Consider the following 17419-nt stretch of genomic DNA (forward strand, 5'->3'; position numbering starts at 1 on the left):
CAATATTTCGGGCAAAAGCCCTTCATCAGGAATCCTCAAAAGCTCTCAAAAGTTTCTTAAGGTGATAGATTCCAAAGTTTCTGACAGTTTTAGTGAAATATAATATAGTGATATAAATGTTATGACATAGTTAAAAATAGAGATTGTGCAAAGTTAGATAAAATGGAAGTGCAAGGAGACTTGGGAGTTCAACTGCTTAGATCTTAAAATGTCACAGACAGGTGCAAAAAATAATCAAGAAAGATAATAGAATACTGTTTTTTCTATCTAAAGGACTGGATGCAGAAGGTTGCGGAAGTTATGCTGCTTTATGCAAAACCCTGGTTGGACTCTGTTTGGAGTACTGTGAGCATATCTGGGCACCACACTTCAGGAGGGATATGTTGGCCTTGGAGGGAGTACAACACAGCCTACAAGAGTGATTCCTGGACTTCAGGGGTTCTTATAGGAGAGATTATGCAAATTAGGTCTGTATGCTTTAAAATTTAGAAGGTAAAGGGGTGATCTGATCAAAGTCTTCAAGATATTAACAGCTAAATACAAGGTAGATGAAGATAAACTATTTTCACTGTTGGGGATTCAAGAACTAGCAGCATGGTCTGACAACAAGGCTCCGAATGTTCAGGAGTGATGTTAGGAAGTAATTCTACACACAAAGAGGGAGAGGGTTTGGGACTCTCTTTCACAACTAACATTGGATACAGAATCAGTTGTTAATGTTAAATCTGAGAAAGGTAATTTTTTGTTAAGCAAAAGTATTAAGGGGTATGGGTCAAAGACAGGTATGTGGATTTAGGCCAGAGATCACTATGATCACGTTGAATGGATGGGACAGGCTTGAGGGGCTGAATAGGCTACACCTAATCCTATGTTGCTTTATTCCAATAAAATAACAAACTAAGATAACCAACATGAGGGGGCAGGGTGAATCAAAGAAAATGTGAATTAATATTTCAAAAATCCTGAGACAAATCGCTGCCTTCAGGAGATGATTGGCACAAATTGGAGAAGAAAATTGCTGGCAACAAGTTTGCAAGTAAACAGCTGAAAATATCAATCAATTGCAGAGTTCATTTCCAGAATGTAATCTAGATAATAGGATCAATTGAATATACTCATTAAAATTCAGATTGCCTCAATAAATTAAAGAGGCATGAAATAAATAGAAATAAACTCACATGAAATAGTCTTGTCATTTGAATTTCACATGCAGATTTATGCAAGTATGATAAAGTCTATAATAATTATATGTGAAGCTAGCTCTGTGGCTGTGGTTCATCAGATGATTTCAGTGCAAATTATAACATTAGCAGTGGGGTTTAAAAAATAAGATCTTAATCATACTTCCAGCGAAGAGTGAACGATGAAGACCCAGATATTGCTGTAGTGGGTAACACTTTAACATTCATACTTGCTATTTGAATGCCTTTCTCTGATTATCCAGCTTTTAATATCACTTCATCTAATGACAACATTTGGCCTTAATTCCCCATGTGAAATGCCACAGGAAATCAACTTGTCAAATACATTCACCATAATCAACCTCCTGCAGCAATGCTTACCACAAGTAGAACATGTTCTGTCTTATCCATTGCTGTTTTCCTTTCTGTTATATTTCTCTGACTTGCCTCTTCCGTCTTTTTTTTCTTATTCTCCCTGCCTCTCTCTCCTTCTGTCTTCTTTTATTCATTGTTCCTTTTGGGTAGGAAATGGGGTCTTGAAGTGCCCTATGGAGGAAACAGCCACCAATTCCTTTGGTCTGAGTTTTGTTGGTGGCTTGGTGGTTCAGTGGTTAGCACTGATGCCTCATGGCACCAGGAGACTTCGGTTCAATCCCACTCTCAGGTGTCTGTGTGGAGTTTGCACATTGTCCTGTGACTGTGTGGGTTTCCTCCCACGGTCCAAAGAAGTGCAGGTTAGGTGGATTGACCATGCTAAATTACCCACAGTGTTCAGGCATGTGCAGGCTGGGTGGATTAGCCCTGGGAAATGTAGTGTTATGGGGATAGTGTGGGTCTGGGTGGGATGCCCTTTGGAGGGGTTGAATGGCCTGCTTCCCCTTCCATGTTGTAGGGATCCTATGATCTTGCTTCCTCATTACACACTCTCCATTTGTTACCAGAATTGCCCCATCCTTTTCTCTTAAGGCACCGCTTTAAGTCCCACCCTGTTTCACTCTCACCCTGACTGATCCCATTTGTTGGTATCACTGGATACTGGAGCTTCATGAAGCATGTGTAAAGAGAAAGATTATCAAAGATGGAGATTAGGCACCTTACAGTCTAAAACAGGAGAGAGCAATAAAACAACTACATTTATCCTGTCTTCACAGCAAAAGACAGGGAAAAAAACTTTCCAGAAGTACTAGAGAGCTGAGGATCTTTAGAGAAGGAGGAATTAAAGGAAATTGGTATTACCTAATTAGAAAAAAGTAGAGCTAGAATAATTAATGAGAATTAAAGGTGGAAAATTCCCATTGCCTGATAATCTTTATCGAAGGACACTAAAAAATGGTGCTCATGGAAATAGTAGACCCATTCTCTGTCATCTTCTAACACTTTGAACACTTTGGAACAGACCTTGCTGCTTAAAAAAGGAGGGAAGGACTAAACCAAAAATTAAGACCAATTTGCCAAACAGTAGTAGGAGGGAAAATGCTGGAGTCTGTTATAAAAGGTGTGATAACAGGATACTTCAAAAACCAATGGATCACACAAAGTCAATATGGATTTATGAAAGAGAAATCATATTTGACAGGCTTACTGCAGTTTTTTTTCTGAATACACAAAGAAGAACAAAGAAAAATTACAGCACAGGGACAGGTCCTTCGGCCCTGCAAGTCTGTGCTGATCCAAATCCACTGTCTAAACCTATCACCCAATTCCTAAGGATCTGGATCCCACTGTTCCCCACCTACTCATACATCTGTCCAGATGCACCTTAAATGAATCTACCGTGCCTGCTTTTACTACCTCTGCTGTAAATATGTTCCAGGCACCTTCCACCTTCTGTGTAAAGTACTTTCCACGTGTACCCCCTTAAACTTTTCTGGCGGATCTCACTAACACTAAAAAATTCTGAAAGAGACTGGATGCAGGGATGATGGTTCTGCTGGCCATGGGATTATACAGTAGGTGTCAGGATACATGGTAGCCATTTTGGATTGAGATGACAAGAAATGTCTTCACAAAGAGGATGATGGAACTAGAGGATTCACTACCATAGTTGGCTAGGAAAGTGAAGTTACTGAATATATTTTAGAAAGGAAGAACTAGGTTTCTCAAAGGTGTCAAAGGGTTTAAGGAAAGAGCAAGAGTATGGCATTGAGATAGACAATCATCCATGATCATGTTGAATGGTGGAGTGGGCACAATGGGCTGAACGGCCTACTCCTGCTAGTTTCTAAATTTCCATGTGAGATATCAAACTGAAATCTAGCTTAACAAGTTTTCTTTTGTTTGATTGTCACAATTACTCATTGAAACATAATCACACAAAGTTGTAGATTTCCTTTAAACCAAAATGGAGATTTGTGGCACGGAAGATGCAGCTTTAAAAAGCCAAGCTATCTTAAAAACGGATGAGTTAAGAAGATCTTAAAATGTGCAGCAAAGCAAAGTTCTGTTTGCCAACTCGAGCTATCACAGAGACTTAACTACAGAGAAATTACACCCCTACCTCAACTCTTTGATGTCCTACGTAACTGACCCCTCACAGATTCTTGCTGTGGACTGCAGAGATATGTTGATAAATTCTTTCCAAATCTGCTGACATTAGTTTGTTGTAAACCTGAGAGTCGAAATATTGTTTTATCGAATGGCCTGTAAATTTCTAATCAAATTCTCCTGGTTTTAACATTTTGCAAACTAAACCCTTGTGCAGAGGAGACCCGATCCCTGAACCACCCTGAATTTCTTCCAAAAGAGAAACTAATCTGGCTTCTCAACTCAAACCTGGCGTCTTCTCATCTGACTTGCTCAATCTTTGATGCTCCTAAACTGAAAGAAAGCTAATTACATCAAAAACTTATCTGAGCTCTTTTAAATTCAACAGTATAAAGGAGATGATGGTCTAAATGGTATTAGTATAATCCAGAAACCAGATAATGTTCTGGGGACCTGGGTTTGAATCCTGCCACAGCAGATCGTGGAATTTCAATTCAGTAAATATCTGGAATTAAGATTCTAACTCAGATCATGAAACCACTGCAGATGGTTGAGAAAAACCCACCTGATTCAATGTCCATTAAAGAAGGAAATGTGCCATCATCACCTAGTCTGACCTAAATGTGACTCCAGACCCACAGCAACATGGTAGACTCTCAACTGAAATGGCCTAGCAAGCCATTCAGTTTATCAGTCACTATGAAGTATCAAACCAGATGGACTGCCTGGCATTGACCTAAGCACTGGAAAAGACAATGGCAGAAGGCAATAAGCGCATACAATATTAGGCTATTCAGCTCATCAAATCTACTCCATCATTCAATCACAGCTGATCATGTTTCTCAACCCCATACTCTTCTATCCATTACCCTTGATCTCCTGACCAATCAAGAACCTATCTATCGCTGTATAAAATACACTCAATAACATGGCCTCCAATGGACCCCTGGAGCAATGAGTTTTGCCAAGTCATCACTCTGGCTGAAGAAATTCCTTCTTACCTCAGCTCTAAAGGGTCATCTCTTCATTCCAAGGCTGTGTCTTTAGGTCCTAGTCTCTCCTACTAGTGGAAACATCTTCTCCATGTCCATTCTAAAATTTCAACTTCTCCCACCCTTATTATCCTCTGCTGGTTTTTAAAAGCTTCTTAATCCTCTGGCTTCCCACTAATCGTCATCACATTGTATGCTTTTTCTTTTGCTTTTATGTTTTCCCTGACTTCCCCTTTCAGCCTCATCCTCCCCTTAGTTTTCTCTTCTTGGATGAGTTCCTGCTGTGCCTCCCCAGAAAGTCCTGCCATTACTGTTCTACAGTCTTCCCTGCTAGGCTCCCCTTCCAATCAACACTTGCCAGCTCCTCCCTCATGTCTTTGTAGTTACCTTGCCTCAATTGTAATACCGTTACATCTGTTAAAACACCGGGTGAATTCTAACATTATTATGGTCACTGCCCCCTTGGGGTTCTTTCGCATTCAGTTCCCTAATCAAGTCTACTTCATTTCACATCAGCATTCCAGTATTACCTGTTCCATAGTGGACTTTGCCACAAGCTGCTCCAAAAGCAAATCTCATAGATAGTTTGCAAATTGCTTTCCTTGGGATCCACTGCCAAACCTGATTTTCCCAGTCCACCCGCACACTGGAGTCCCCCAGGATTATTGTAATAGTGCCTTTCCTGCATGCCTTTTCCAGCTCCTGATTTATTTTCTTCCCCACATCTTGATTAGTGCTAGGAACTCCTGTCATGGTCTCTTTTCCTTTACATTCTCCTCAATTCTATCCACACAGAATCTGCACTTTCTGACTCAAAATCACTTTTTGCTGTCATTTTCATTTTCATTTCTTACTAACAAGGCAACTCCGCTCTCTCTGCCCATCTGCCTGTTTTTTGAATAAGATGCAGTTCCTTGAATGTTCCCAACCCTGACACCTTTGCAGCCACGTCTCAGTGATACCCTAAACATTGTACCCGTCAATTTCAATCTGTGCTACACGCTCGTTTACCTTTGTAATCAGCCCTGTCGACTCTGCAAAGTCCTCCTTACTGATATGTGGAGCTAGTGCCAAAATTGGGAGAACTATCTCACTGACTACTTAAGCAACAACCAGATTCAGTCATATATCTACAGACAAATGTTTTACAGACAATATCCACCGTCACCTTATTTGGATGAGTCCTGTCCTGCCAGCCCAGCAGAAACGGTGGCGCATTCAGAAGGAAGTTGCCCTGAGAGTCCTCAACATTGACTCTGGACGCCATGATGTGTCTCTAAGCATCAGGTCAAACCTGGACAAGGAAACCACTTGCCGATTACCATGTACCTAGCCCTCCCCAGCTGATGACTCTGTCATTCTCAATGTTGAACTACACTTGGAGGAAGCACTGAGAGGGGCGAGGTTGCAGAATGTACTGTGGAGAGGGGATTCTAATGTCCAAGCCAAAAGTGGAAAAGCAGCATAAAAATAAAACTCAAAATAAAGAACAGTTTCTGAATTTTTGTCTAGCTGTATCCTTTTTTCTGTAGGCCTTTATGCTAGTAACCCTGATAAAAATCTCCAACGTCAAGAATTACTGGTCCCTCACTGAATGGATATTGGAATTATATTGTTTCAGAAACAACCTGGTCATAATTAAAACTACATTTGGTACTGATTGTATAAGATGAATTCAAATTAAAAAGGACAGTCTGTAGCATTAATATTGAAGGAAATAAATAATTAATTTAAATGAGCTAAAACTTTGTAATTCCTTTAACATTTATGTTAAACTGTACCACAGAGCAAAGCTGCCCTCTCCTGTTAGAAATTGCAAAATGTAAACTGTCGACACAAAAAATCTTCTCCAGTCAGACACAAATCATCACATATTCAGAAGCCATATACTTTGATGTCAGTGATTCACAAGTTATTTGATTTAGGTTGTTTAGCTGAAGCATATTAGCCATGAAGTGTGGTTGATATTATGGTGGCTCAGTGGTTAGCACTGCTGCCTCCAGTGCCACAGACCCAGGTTCAATTCATCTTGGGTGACTGTGTGTGTGCAGTTTGCACATTCTCCTTGCGCCTGTGTAGATTTCCTCTCAGTTCTCTGATTTCCACTAAATTGCCCTTAGTGCCCAGGGATGTGCAGGTTATGTGGATTGGCTGTGGGAAATGCAGAGTTACAGGGGTGGTCTGGTCTTGGAGGGTCAGTGTGGGCTGAATGGCTTGCTTCCACACTGTAGGGATTCTATGATATAAAGCGTATTATTTAAAATAGGGAATCTGCATTTAGAAAGGGAATATTTCAGGCTCTGGGAAAAATATCCAAGAAGCTCAGCCCTTTTTAAAAATGTATCTACCCCATCCTATTTTTTGCCCTGTTCATTATCTTTCTCACAGTTTATCTTCAAAAGCATATCTTCAGAACATTCACTGTTTGTTTCATTAAGATGTATTTTCCTGCTTCCCAAGGTGATGATGCTTTTCACAAATAAATCTCACTGACTTCCCTTCAGGTGTCACACTGGCTAAGTTCCTCGCACCTTTCACCTAGGGTTAGAAGACTAGATATAATTTGCTTGAGACAAAAAAAAATGCAGATGACCGGAAGAACACTGCAAGCCAGGCAACATCAGGAGGTGGAGAAGTCAATGTTTCGGGTTCCTGAAACATTCACTTCTCCACCTCCTGACGCTGCCTGGTTAGATACGATTTGCTGGCTAGAGTCTTTCAAAATTACCTAAATTATGGAATGGCCACAGCAGATTGGGAAGTTGATAAATGTAACACTTGCTATTCAAAAAGGGAGGAAATGATAAAACAGGAAACTATAGGCTAGTTAGCTTGGCAGTGTTCATCAGGGAATGTAATACTAAGAAAATCTTAATGCACTCCATAAATTATTACATGATCATTCAAAGTAAAATATTTATTTACCACAAAGAAAATCTTGTTTGACAAATTTGTGCACGTAACTACTAAGGTTAAGTTGCAACAGTAAACGTAGTAGCTTGAGATTTTCAAAAGGCATGCAATAAGATGCCACACAAAAAGGTTACTACCTAAAACAAAAGCTTGTGTAATAGTATAATTAGAGGATCGATGATGAGAAAGGAGCAAGGAATAGACATGAATAAACAGGTTCAAATGAACAGGCTCTGATAAGTGAAGAGTTGTCAGGATAAGTGCAGGGGCTCTTTTCTTCTGCTTTGATTGGATGGTGATGTCATAGTCAAGGCCAGAATTTGTTGTTCATTCCTTGAAGTGGTATTGAACAGAGAGAAAATGGAGAAAGCAGTTCAATGGTGCAAAGGGTTTGCTAAGATTATATTTCTGGTTTGCCAGGTCTTGTTGCTTCATGATCCTTTCTTATTTGCTAACATGAGGCACAGAACACCTGTTCATAATTTATAAGGTCTCAGATTTAAAGTTAAAGGCCTTTCTTCAGGTTTAGATATTTTTCACTGCAAAGGATTAAGTCCCACCTCCAAGTCCAGAAATCTAAAGGATTCCGGCCATACTGTTCACACCCAGAAGCGGTTCAACTATGAGAGCTTATTGGCAGGCAGAAAGCCTTTGTCATCGAAAATGCGTCACCATTCCACAGACCAATTGACTAAGTATGTAAGTTAGCTTGCTGAGCTGGAAGGTTGGTTTTCAGATGTTTCATCACCATGACTAGGTAATATCATCGGTGAGAGTTTCTGATGAAGCGCTAGTGGTACGTCCTGCCTCTCTGCTTATACGTCTTGGTTTCTTAAGGTGGGTAATGTCATTTCGGTAGTTCCTTTCAAGGTAAGGTAGATGGGATCTAAGTCGATGTGCTTATTGGTTTGTTGCCAGCTGATTTTCTCTTTATGCACACCCCTGGTTCCAGCACATCTGCAGTAACCTCACCCCATTGTTCAATCAACCAGTGGTACCAACAGCACACACAACATGAGTTGGTATTGCTTTTAAGAAATACAGCAATACTTTCCACAATCCTGGATTTCAAAACAGTCCCCTTTCCCATCCCAGTCCACAATCAGAAAAAGAGAAAAACAGAAAGATATGGTATTTACAAATTGGATTGCAGGTCTGCAGGCAACATATTTGGAGGTCACCTGTAATTAATATGTCAAGTATATTGAAATATATCAGATGAGAGCCTGGGACTTGTTTTATATCCTGATGTCAGGATCCTGATTCTCCCCTGAAACAACTCCAATGATGTGGAGATGTCGGTGTTGGACTAGGTGGATAAAATTGGAAGTCACACTAATACCAGGGGAAATGACTTCACCTGATGAAGTAGCAGCGCTCCGACAGTTTGTGATTAAAAATAAACCTGTTGGATTATAACCTGGAGTCATGTGACTTCCAACCTTGAAACAACTACAAGTGTGTGGGGTCTTGGTATGTGCAAATGCCAGAATTGCGCACAAAAAGCTACATATAGATAGAAAATAGATGCAGGAAGAGGCCATTCAGCCCTTTGAGCCTGCACCATCATTCAACATAGAACATTACAGTGCAGTACAGGCCCTTTGGCCCTCGATGTTGCGCCGCCCTGTCATACTAATCTGAGGCCCATCCCACTTACACTATTCCATGTACATCCATATGCCTGTCCAATGACGACTCAAATGCACTTAAATTTGGTGAATCTACTACCATTGCAGGCAAAGCATTCCATACCCTTACTACTCTCTGAGTAAAGAAACTACCTCTGACATCTGTCTTATACCTATCTCCCTGCACTTTAAAGTTGTGTCCCCTCGTGTTTGCCGCCCCCATACTTGGAAAAAGACTCTCCCTGTCCACCCTAACTAACCCTCTGATTATCTTGTATGTCTCTATTAAATCACCTCTCAACCTTCTTCTCTCTAAGGAGAACAACCTCAAGTCTCTCAGCCTTTCCTCATCAGACATTCCTTCCATACCAGGCAACATCCTAGTAAATCTCCTCTGCACCCTTTCCAAAACTTCCACATCCTTCTTATAATGCAGTGACCAGAACTATACACAATACTCCAAGTGTGGTCATACCAGAGCTTTGTACAGCTGCAGCATAACCTTATGGTTCTGGAACTCAATCCCTCTATTAATAAAGGCCAAAACACTATATACCTTCTTAACAACCCTGTCAATCTGGGTGGCAACTTTCAGGGATCTGTGTACATGGACACCGAGATCTCTCTGCTCATCTGCACTCCCAAGAATCTTACCATTAGCCCAGTATTTTGCATTCCGATTACTCCATCCAAAATGTATCACCTCACACTTGTCCACATTAAACTCCATTTACCACCTCTCAACCCAGCTCTGCATCCTATCTATGTCTCTCTGCAACCTACTACATCCCTCGTCACAATCCACAACTCCACCGACCTTAGTGTCATCCACAAACTTACTAACCCACCCTTCTAAGCCCTCATCCAGGTCATTTATAAAAATGACAAACAGCAGCGGACCCAACACCCACCCTTGCAGTACGCCGCTAGGAACTGGACACCAAGCCGAACGTGTTCCATCAACTACAACCCTCTGTTTTCTTTCAGCAAGCCAATTACTGGTCTAAACTGCTATGACTCCCACAATCCCATTCCTCTGCATTTTGTATAATAGCCTACTGTGGTGAACCTTATTGAATGCCTTGCTGAAATCCATATACACCACATCAACCGGTTTACTCTCATCTACCTGTTTGGTCACTTTGTCAAAAAACTCAATAAGATTCGTTAGGCACGACCTACCCTTCACAAAACCGTGCTGACTGTCCCTGATCAGATTATTCTTTTCTAGATGGTTATAAATCCTATCTCTTATAACCTTTTCCAACACTTTACCAACAACTGAAGTGAGACTCACTGGTCTGTAATTACCAGGTTGTCTCTACTACCCTTTCTGGACAAGGGAACCATGCTTGCTATCCTCCAGTCCTCAGGCACTATTCCTGTAGACAATGATGATTTGAAGATCAATGCCAAAGGCTCGGCACTCTCTTCCCTTGCTTCCCAGAGGATCCTAGGATAGAGCTCATCCGGCCCAGGGGACTTGTCTATTTTCACACACTGCAGTATTTCTAATACCTCTTCCTTGTGAACCTCAATCTCTTCTAGTCTAGATGCAAGTCTCTCTGTATCTTCCTCGCCAACATTTTCATTTTCTATAGTGAACACTGTCGAAAAATATTTATTTAGTGCTTCCCCTATCTCCTCTGACTCCACACACAACTTCCCACTATTATCCTTGATTGGCACTAATTTAACTCTCATCATTCTTTTATTCCTGACAATATGATCATGGCTGATCATGCAATCCCAGTATCCCATTCCCGCTTTCTCACCATACTCCTTGATCCCTTTCACCACAAGGGCTAAGCCTAGCTCCCTCTTGACTACATTTAATGAACTGGGTCCAATAGCTTCTTGTGGGAGAGAATTCTACAGGTTCACAACTCTGAGTGAAGAAATTATTCCTCATCTCAGTCCTGAAAGGTTTACCCTTTATTCTTAGATTGTGAGCTCTCGTTCTGGACTTCCCCAACATCAGGAACATTCTTCCACACTTCTTAAGTAACCGAAGTGTAGGGATAGGGTTTAATGAATTTGTAGGTGTGCCTGTGAGGTATGCCATTGTGAACCTGACCTCAGTATTCATGTGACAACATTCTGCTCATAACTTAAACCAGTCCAGATCATAGTAGGCTATTGTGTAACATGCATGTTTTGGAAGTGAAGAAGACTTATATTGAATTCCAAGTGTTAACTTTATTTCTGTCTTCACAGATGCTGCCAAACCTGTTATGTTTCCCCTGAAGTTTCTGTTTTAAACTTTAACATAATTGAAATTAGAATAATTAAACTGCATAATACTAAGACAGTTTCATGCTAGAGTTGACAGTAATGGAATAAAAACTGCAATAAGAATATGGATGCAAAAGGCGTTATTTATGGCAATTATATACACACTACAGAAAATATCTGCAAACTGAACCCAGAAATTGCCACTTGAAATTTACTTAAAGGATTATTTAGAAATATGCCAGTAAAGCAAACATTCATAAGAATGCAAGAAATTAAATCACAACATTGCTGTTTGAGTCCAATCAATCATGAAAAACAATCACATCTTTGGTTTCAACTGCAATTTCTTGCCACAAACCATTACCCTTGATCACCCAAGACCCCAAATATCTGTTATACCAATGTCAAATATATTCAACATTTGAATGCCCAAAACTCTCTGGGCTAAATAGAGTCACAGAGTCATACTGCACAGAGACAGACCTAATTCTGCTCTTATGATGTTGTGGTTCTGTTCGCCGAGCTGGAAGTTTTTGTTGCAAACGTTTCGTCCCCTGGCGAGGCGACATCATCAGTGCTTTGGAGCCTCCTGCGAAGCGCTTCTTTGATGTTTCTTCCGGTATTTATAGTGGTCTGTCCTTGCCGCTTCCGGTTGTCAGTTTCAGCTGTCCGCTGTAGTGGTTGGTATATTGGGTCCAGGTCGATGTGTTTGTTGATGGAGTTTGTGGATGAATGCCATGCCTCTAGGAATTCCCTGGCTGTTCTCTGTCTGGCTTGCCCTATGATAGTAGTGTTGTCCCAGTCGAATTCATGTTGCTTGTTGTCTGCGTGTGTGGCTACTAGGGATAGCTGGTCGTGTCGTTTCGTGGCTAGTTGATGTTCAAGTATGCGGATTGTTAGCTGTCTTCCTGTTTGTCCTATATAGTGTTTTGTGCAGTCCTTGCATGGTATTTTGTACACTACATTAGTTTGGCTCATGTTGGGTATCGGGTCCTTTGTTCTAGTGAGTTGTTGTCTGAGCGTGGCTGTTGGTTTGTGTGCCGTTATGAGTCCTAAGGGTCGCAGTAGTCTGGCTGTCAGTTCTGAGACGCTCCTGACGTATGGTAGTGTGGCTAGTCCTTTTGGTTGTGGCATGTCCTCGTTCCGTGGTCTTTCTCTTAGGCATCTGTTGATGAAGTTGCGCGGGTATCCGTTTTTGGCGAATACCTTGTATAGGTGTTCCTCTTCTTCTTTTTGCAGTTCTGGTGTACTGCAGTGTGTTGTGGCCCTTTTGAATAGTGTCCTGATGCAGCTTCGTTTGTGTGTGTTGGGGTGGTTACTTTCATAGTTTAGGACTTGGTCTGTGTGTGTTGTTTTCCTGTATACCCTTGTGGTGAATTCTCCGTTCGGTGTTCTCTGTACTATCACGTCTAGGAATGGGAGTTGGCTGTCCTTTTCTTCTTCTCTCGTGAATCGGATTCCTGTGAGTGTGGCGTTGATGATCCGGTGTGTTTTTTCTATTTCTGTGTTTTTGATGATTACAAACGTGTCATCGACATATCTGACCCAGAGTTTGGGTTGAATTTGTGGTAGGACTGTTTGTTCTAACCTTTGCATAACTGCCTCTGCTACGAGTCCCGAGATTGGTGATCCCATGGGTGTTCCGTTGATTTGTTCGTATATCTGGTTGTTGAATGTAAAGTGTGTAGTGAGGCACAAGTCCAGTAGTTTAAGTATGCCGTCTTTGTTGATAGGTTCCGCGTCCTGTTTTCTGTTCTGTATGTCCAGTAGGTTGGCTATTGTTTCTCTGGCTAGGGTTTTGTCAATCGAAGTGAACAGTGCCGTCACGTCGAATGAGATCATGGTTTCTTCTTTGTCTATGTGTATATTTCTGATGATGTTCAAGAATTCCTGTGTTGATTGTATGGAGTGTTTGGATCCGCTGACCAGGTGTTTCAGTTTCTGTTGTAGTTCTTTGGCCAGTTTGTATGATGGTGTCCCTGGTAGTGATACTATGGGTCTGAGTGGGATGTCTGGTTTGTGTGCTTTAGGTAGTCTGTAGAATTTGGGGGTGTTGTTGCTTTCCGGTTTCATTCTTTGTAGGTCAGCTTTGGTTATCTGTCCATTTTTTTGTAGATTCCTTAGTGTGTTATTTATTCTATTGGTGAGTTGTGGTGTGGGGTCAAATTCCTTCATTTGGTAGGTGTTGGTATCTGCGAGTAGTTGTTGTGCTTTTTGGATGTAATCTGATTTATCTAGGATGACCGTCATCCTGCCTTTATCTGTTGGTAGTATGATTATGTTCTTATCGTTTCTTAGTGCTTTCAGTGCTTCCCTCTCCTTGGTGTTGAGGTTATGTGTTTGTCTTTTCCTTATCATCATAGGTACGACAGTTTGTCTCACTGTTTGTTGTGTCTCTTCTGTCAGTCCATTGTTCCTGAGTGTGCATTCCAGTGCTGCTAGGAAGTCTGCTGTCTTGGCATCCCTGTGGTTGTAGTTGAGTCCCTTGGCCAGTATTGTTCTTTCCATGTCTGTGAGCTGTTTGTGGGAGAGGTTTTTAACCCAGGTGTGTGTTGTATCGTCCTCTTTGTTGCGTGTTAGTTTGGCCATTTTTTCTTTTAGTGCCGTTTTTTTGCGGTGTGTTGTCCTGTTCTGTCCTATAGTGACAGCCTGTTCTATGGCCTGGGTCCATTCACGATTAGTGGTTTTTGAAATTAATGACTTTTGGCGCGCAATTTCTTGTTTATATTTGTGGAGTGGGTTGTGAGCGTCTGTGATCATTACCTGGACCATCCTGAATCCGTTCTGCTTGGCTGTTTCCCTGGCTTGTGGGTTGTTGACTGGTGGTCTGTACCTGACACATTGTGGAAGGATTTGATTCTTTCGGCATTCGTGTAGGAACCGGAGTTGTTTGTATGAGGCGCTTAGGCGGTTAGCGCAGGATTCCCATTTCCTGGCTGATCACCAATCTCGGGACTCATAGCAGAGGCAGTTATGCAAAGGACATACAGAACAGAAAACAGGACGCGGAACCTATCAACAAAGACGGCATACTTAAACTACTGGACTTGTGCCTCACTACACACTTTACATTCAACAACCAGATATACGAACAAATCAACGGAACACCCATGGGATCACCAATCTCGGGACTCGTAGCAGAGGCAGTTATGCAAAGGTTAGAACAAACAGTCCTACCACAAATTCAACCCAAACTCTGGGTCAGATATGTCGATGACACGTTTGTAATCATCAAAAACACAGAAATAGAAAAAACACACCGGATCATCAACGCCACACTCACAGGAATCCGATTCACGAGAGAAGAAGAAAAGGACAGCCAACTCCCATTCCTAGACGTGATAGTACAGAGAACACCGAACGGAGAATTCACCACAAGGGTATACAGGAAAACAACACACACAGACCAAGTCCTAAACTATGAAAGTAACCACCCCAACACACACAAACGAAGCTGCATCAGGACACTATTCAAAAGGGCCACAACACACTGCAGTACACCAGAACTGCAAAAAGAAGAAGAGGAACACCTATACAAGGTATTCGCCAAAAACGGATACCCGCGCAACTTCATCAACAGATGCCTAAGAGAAAGACCACGGAACGAGGACATGCCACAACCAAAAGGACTAGCCACACTACCATACGTCAGGAGCGTCTCAGAACTGACAGCCAGACTACTGCGACCCTTAGGACTCATAACGGCACACAAACCAACAGCCACGCTCAGACAACAACTCACTAGAACAAAGGACCCGATACCCAACATGAGCCAAACTAATGTAGTGTACAAAATACCATGCAAGGACTGCACAAAACACTATATAGGACAAACAGGAAGACAGCTAACAATCCGCATACATGAACATCAACTAGCCACGAAACGACACGACCAGCTATCCCTAGTAGCCACACACGCAGACAACAAGCAACATGAATTCGACTGGGACAACACTACTATCATAGGGCAAGCCAGACAGAGAACAGCCAGGGAATTCCTAGAGGCATGGCATTCATCCACAAACTCCATCAACAAACACATCGACCTGGACCCAATATACCAACCACTACAGCGGACAGCTGAAACTGACAACCGGAAGCGGCAAGGACAGACCACTATAAATACCGGAAGAAACATCAAAGAAGCGCTTCGCAGGAGGCTCCAAAGCACTGATGATGTCGCCTCGCCAGGGGACGAAACGTTTGCAACAAAAACTTCCAGCTCGGCGAACAGAACCACAACAATGAGCACCCGAGCTACAAATCTTCGCACAAACTTTGAGCTCTTATGATCTTAAATTTCTTGTAAGTACAATTCTGAACACACAACATGGATTGCATTACAAATTCTGAGTTCTGAAGAGCAGTCACTGGATCTGGAATGTTAATTCTAGTTTCTCTCCACAGGTGCTGCCAGACCTGTTGAGTTTCTCCAGCAATTATCGTTTCTGATTTTCGGTTGCTTGTTTGGTGTTTAACTCACTGTCACATCTATTTCAGGTACATCCATCTTGAAGAAGTGACAGGATTTCCGTTCCAATCCTTTTTCCTTGTTTAGCGTCATTAATTTCATTATCGCTCTTGGTGTTTGACAAGGTAATTGCTAAACTCATTTCCATAGCCACATCACGTTCCTCAGTGAATGGCTCCAACTCACTCATCCCACATGAATTCCAATTCAAGTTTCATCCTTAATGTTTTGGATCCACCCAAGATCACAGGCACCTCCATGTGCAACATTTTGAAATTTGTTGATTGGTTTTGCAGCAATTGGTCCGAGCCATACTCCAAGATTTGAGCTGAAAAATCTCAGCTAACACTTTTGCTGTTTCAGAGACAGAGACCACAAAAACACAAGTGCCTCATCAGGCACAGGCAAAAGATCCTATTGCACTCGACCAAAGAGGAGCAGAAAAGTTATTCCCAGTATCCTGCCAATTTGATCTCCAATCAACATCAAAAGCAGACTTACTATTATCACTTTGCTAAAATGGGACCTTGTTGTACAAAACTTAATCCTGTTATTCCTGCATGACAGCAATGACTATATGCTACAGTTTTTCTGGAAATGTGACATTCCATGCAGGATCTTGACAAGAAATATTTGGCGGAGTTAATGCAACAGCGTTAATGGATGGCACAGTGGCTCAGTGTTTAACACTGCTGCTGGACAGTGCCAGGGAGCAATGTTCGATTGCAGCCTTGGGTGACTGTCTGTGTGGAGTTTGCACATTCTCAGTGTCTGCATGCATGTGTTCTGGTTTCTTCCCACAAAGATGTGCAGGTTAGATGAAATGGCCATTCTAAATTGCTCATAGTGTTAGGTGCATTAGTCAGACGGAAATGGGTCTAGGTGGGTTACTCTTCAGAGGGTCGGCGTGAACTTGTTGGGCCTGTTTCTATACTTAGGGAATCTAATCTAATCTTATCTTTCCTTTGGTTTGATACATGATTTATCTGATTATTTATGCTTAATTTATATTACCTGTGCCTTTTGTAAGTAGTTACAAAAATACAATAATCTTTCTCCGATAATTTCATTGGGGAGATGTTCATTAAATTTGGTTATTTTGGTTTACGGATTCGAAAGGGACTGCAAAATTGGTGTAACAATTAATATTTTTTAAAAAACTGTCTAGTCTTTGTTGCATGTTTGTTTGAGGGGGGTGATTGTTGTGTGCAAATGGGCTACCATGCTTTTGACAAGTGACTTGCAACTAAAAGTACTTAATCGGTTGATTTTTTTGACCCTGGAAAGTACTGTGTAAGTGTAGGTCTTACCTACTTTCAAACTTGCAGCAAAGTACATTAGAAAATGCTAATTATTTTGAAAAATATTTGTATAACATATGCAGTCCAGAAAAGCACAAGGCTTGCATTTGTTGTATAGATTAAATTATTGTATCCCACACTCGAGCCAGTACCAGTTTAAAGTAAGTTGCAGACTGTTACTTTCAAAGTAACCAACTGCAATGAGTGGTTT

This window comes from Hemiscyllium ocellatum, chromosome 5 (genome assembly GCF_020745735.1).
Source record: "Hemiscyllium ocellatum isolate sHemOce1 chromosome 5, sHemOce1.pat.X.cur, whole genome shotgun sequence".
Classification (NCBI taxonomy): Eukaryota; Metazoa; Chordata; class Chondrichthyes; order Orectolobiformes; family Hemiscylliidae; genus Hemiscyllium; species Hemiscyllium ocellatum.